Source organism: Engraulis encrasicolus, chromosome 7 (assembly GCF_034702125.1).
Source record: "Engraulis encrasicolus isolate BLACKSEA-1 chromosome 7, IST_EnEncr_1.0, whole genome shotgun sequence".
NCBI lineage: Eukaryota > Metazoa > Chordata > Actinopteri > Clupeiformes > Engraulidae > Engraulis > Engraulis encrasicolus.
In genome coordinates this window covers 41,926,935-41,931,883 of record NC_085863.1, presented here as the reverse complement: position 1 = coordinate 41,931,883, position 4,949 = coordinate 41,926,935, and the positions used below count along the sequence as shown (strand labels likewise).

Here is a 4,949-nt window from a genome sequence, read left to right as displayed (position 1 = left end):
CACACACACACACACACACACACACACCGTCCAACCATCTATCCAGTCATGTTTTCCACACCAGCACCGACATGACAGATACACACACACACACACACACACACACACACAAACACACCAGAGACATCTATTTAAGGGCGAGCACATGCAGATGAATGTGTGGTGCCTGTATGAGTGTGTCTGCCTGCGTATGCCTGTGTGTGTGTGTGTGTGTGTGTGTGTGTGTGTGTGTGTGTGTGTGTGTGTGTGTGTGTGTGTGTGTGGATTATCTACGCACATGGCCGCTTAGTGCATACCCATGCCTGCTGTAACACATAGCAAGACGTCGTGTACCACCGGGCACCGACTGGCCCAGTTTGACAGGTATACGGACCAGATGAATGCAACACGACGATTACTCACCTTCTTTTAACGCCTTTGCAGCCACGCTAGCATCGGGGGGCGAAGTTACCGCTATTCCCAAACCAGAGCAGCACCTCCCGGGGCCAGCCGAAACGTCGCATTACTACAAACTCCTCTCGCTTAAACTATGCGCGATATGTGTTGTTAATAACACATCAACACAGCCGTTGTTACCAATGCACTCAGCCGAAACCAGAACATTCAAGCGGCTAAATGTTGTGCAGCGACTGTTCACCCAAGTGCCGACACCAACCGCAATAGGGTTCCCGTTAGCTTAGCTTAGCTGAAACTAGTGTCCAATCCAGCTGTTAGTATCTGTAGCGAGCTACGCTACGGCTGAGCCCGCTCCAACCCCAGCAAAATGGACACCTTGGCTTAGAAAAAAGCTTAACGTGGGCGGCAATTAAATCTCCGTATTTTCCAGAAAATGTCGCTCATTAGAAATGGGTTTCGGGTCAGACCCACAGGCTCCAACTAGTTAGCTCTAGTAGCTCCCCAGCTAATCCAAAAGGGAAACACTTTCCCATTCAGACAGACTTTCCCATAAAGACGTGCACGAGCATAAGCGTGGATTGCACGTTCACGAGCCCCAGGCTATTTCTTCCATTCGGAAATGTTGCACATTTACACGCGCGCACCCAGGGTCTACCTCCTCCTTGTAACATCCTTGTAATAACGAACTTACCTGGCCAACAAAAAGGTCTGTCACTGTGGCAAAGGTACGGACCGACACCGTGCATTCAGGAATGAAGTTGAAACGCTCCTTTGAAGTTCATCTTAGATCTCCCATTCCGCCGCTGGTAGGCATCGCTTGTTGCCCACACTCGGCCACAAAACGCTGGTCTTGAGGCAAACGACCATGTTATAAGCCCTTAATTAAACATTTGAATCAAGTGTGTAGGGGTAGAATAATGCTGTCCCTAGAATTACTTAAACTGCTAGCTCTCTAAATTGGCTAAATTAAGCATGCTTGGATGTTGTTGGCTTCTCAGTTGTCGTCATTGGAAAGGACTCTTTGCCAAAGGCATGAAACGGCATTCCAAGACCACATTGCTGCTCTCCTGTATCGACACAATAGATCTGCTATTATTTAGGTCAATAACGATTTACCAGTCACCCGGTGGCACGGGGCTCTCCGTAGCTCATTATCGCCCTCCAGCGGACAGTGTGATAGGATGCGCATCCTACTGTATGCAGTCATTGGTTGCAGGGATGATGTGGAGTCCAGACTATATATCTTAACTCCTGTCCTCCCTTATGCTTGTGGCCAGGGAAGCTGACAGGGGGGCAAAGGGGTCACTTGTCCCGGGCCCAAGGAGAGAGGGGACCCAGAATTGGATCCTCATTATATTGTATATTGGGTTTGGGGCCCTTTCAGATGTCGTTGTCCCTGGCTCAGCCAAAACTGTCAGTGGCCCTACTTGTGGCCTCCTCTCGCTGACGTTGACGACAAGGGCTCAGTTCAATATCTCGCGAAAGGGCAATTCAAAGGTAATTTTCTTATTTGCAATTGGGAAGTTAAAGGGGGAAAAGTCCCTCAAAAGTTGCGCCTATCTGACAGCATGGGAAATGTATTGTTTTCTCCACGGCGGAGGCAAGGGCATCAGCGAAGCTCGAGGCCACATGGACAAGTCGAGGACGGGAGTTTGGATAATGGAATAACCCATGATGCCCCCTGTCTTCGCTCTACTCCTCACCAGTGTTGGGTAGGTTACTCAAAGACTGTAGGCCTTTTACTGCATTACTGATTGCATACACTTCACTAAGTAGACTTTTCAAACTAATCTGTTACATTACAATATTACTGCATTTAAAATGTAAGGCCTCTACCTTTGCATTAGTTCAGCTACTCTGGTCAAAATAACTAAATATGGGTCTGGCCATTTACAGTGTAAATCAAGCTCATGAGTCATGACTCTTTCACCTCCCATCCAGGAGGTGTTTTGGCAGCATGCAGACTAAAAGTAGTAGGCCTATGCAGGAATAGTTTCTGTTCTGACACGACACTGAACACCATTAAAATCCAGATTACAGTAAAATGTATTGTAACCTACTGGTATTGTGGCTAGTATATATTACTGTTTCCCCCCCTGTAACAACTGTAATAAATTACTGCGTTCTAACAAAAAGTAATGCATTACAGTATTTTATAGAGGGAGGAGGACAATCAGTTGTTGTTTGGACACAACATGACCTAGAGGTGGGGTCAAAAATGCTACCTACTTAAAACTGAATACATAATTTAAAAACCACTGAAAAGACACAGTTATTTGAGCGGCTCTTTGAAAGGAACAAGCCATTATGGTCAAGATCCAGTCAAAGAGCCATAAATCCCAACTCTACTCTTTGTGTCACTCCTTGACTCCAGTCTACAATCTACTCTTCACTCTGGACTCGACTCCTCCTGAGGGGGTCTCTCTCTATCTCTCTCTCCCCCTCTCTCTCTGTCTCTCTGTGAAATAGACTTTCAATACTTGTGCATAATAATAAATGAAAGTGTTCATGAATGACAACGTGACTTGTAAAGAATTTCTCTTTAATGCAGTGAGTGGAACTATGACAAAAGTTACATGAAGTCTGAATTCTGCTCGTATTCAATACAAAATTATCCCAAATGTATAAAACACAAAGTGATGACAGAATATTACACAAACACAAAAAGAGGCGACAGCCGTGTACAGCGAGAACCAAAACAGAACTGGCAGAGAGACAGTCAGGGCTGCCATGTAGAAGAAGAACCGTATCCAAATAATAATAACAATAATAATACAAATAAAAAAGAAACACATTTTGAAAAGAGATCAACAGTTTGATGGGGCAATAATGTTCAATGCTGATCAGTGGGTGAGTGTATCAGAGACATGTGGGTGGGTCCCTGGTGTTGTAGAATCAATAATAATTAATTACCATGGCGATGGCAATAATAATAACAAGTCATGCATTATGTCCTAATATGCCGCATTCGTATAATTGAGAGATTGGAACACCAAAGGTCATAAGTGACATGTGACGCGAGGGGACCACGGGAACCCGCCCTCGCAGCGGTCGGAGGTCAGAGGTCAGAGGCCGGCCCTCCGTCTCTAAATCAGATGAGGATGGTTGCTAGGATCCCAATTTGATTGACAGGTGTACAGGTGTAGCTGGTAGGGCACGGAGTGACAGAACTGAGGAGGCGGGCACAAAGCTGTCTTGCCGAGGGGGGTGCGGTGGGCTATCTATACTGGGGGGTACAGAGCTATCTGCTATGGGGAGGGTTGATCTTTTCAATCACATTAGTGTGTCTGTAGCTGTAATGGAATTATGTAAACTGTGGATTTCCAGTTTAGTCTACAAAGATCCTTCTCTCTGCGACGCCCCCTTGCATTACTTCCACAACCCCCCAAACCCCAGTTTGGGAAGCCCTATATTATCCCCATGCCCATTGTAATTGGGACCGTCACCCCAGTGCACGTTGTAATTGGGCCAGCGCCAGAGCACCCAGCTGTAGCCCCGATGCCCACTGTAATTGGCGCTGCACTACAGCGGAGCACCCAAATTGGCACGCTGTGATAGATGCCAAGGGTACAGGCACCTAGTTGGACCGTTACTGTAGCCTATACTACTATACTACACCATAGGCATTTCGATAGTAACTAATAGCACCATGTCTCTCTGCTCCCACAGCTACCACACAGTTATGTGTGTTTGGACTCAACCAATCAAATCACACAGTGATTGAAGTCAACCAATCAAATCGTGTATGGGTTTGGACTCAACCAACCGATTCATACAGTGATTGGAGTTAATCAATCAAAGGGTATACTATTAGGTGTTTGGACTCAACCAATCAAATCGTAAATGTGATTGGAGTCAACCAATGAAGTCATACATGTGATTGGAGTCAGCCAATCGACTCATGTATGATATTGCGCTTATGAGCAGAGTCATGGAATTCAGAGTTGTGACACCCGGGGTACAGGAAGTCTGTTGGTGACATGATGCACGTAGATTCAAAAAGTTCTAGGCAGCTGCTTTCTGTTCGCTAGAGATTAACACAGAACCACTATGTAACAAGCAAAGATAAAGTAGAAACGAATTACATTTAGGCCTAACTTTACCGCACTTTATGTGTTCCACGCCCACTTCCTGGAACTATTTTGGAACTATTATGTCAATGGCGATCTATGTGTCAAAGGCTCCATGAGTCGCCATTGCTGTGTATCAAAATGGAACATGAAGCTCAATGGGATCGGCTGAACTCTTACTTCCATGGCTCTGCTTATGAGTGTCAATCAACTCATGCATATATGAATGTCAATCAATCATCGCATCCATGTATGAATGTCAGTCAGTCATCGCATCCATATATGTGAGTGTCAACCGATCATCGCCTTCCATATATGAATGTCTGTCAATTATTGCATCCATATGTAAGTGTCAACCAATCGTGTCTACCCCTCATGAATGGCACCTCTCTTTGTGTGTGTATGCGACGCGTGTGTGTTCCGCCGTGACTCGTACGGTAGCACCAGGATCACTCTCGCAAGTAAAGGTTCCAATCTGTCAAC

At 45.7% G+C, this 4,949-nt stretch overlaps 1 protein-coding gene across 1 annotated transcript in view; it reads right to left on the bottom strand.

Annotated features, from left to right (window-relative positions):
- The window catches only part of arhgap32b (Rho GTPase activating protein 32b), a 58,137-nt gene extending 57,216 nt beyond the window's left edge, over positions 1-921 (bottom strand). Inside the window, exon 1 of the mRNA XM_063202247.1 lies at positions 403-921. The gene's annotated coding sequence lies outside the window, so the exon portion shown is untranslated. The remainder of the gene's footprint in view (positions 1-402) is intronic.
- Between the last annotated feature and the right edge of the window lie 4,028 nt (positions 922-4,949).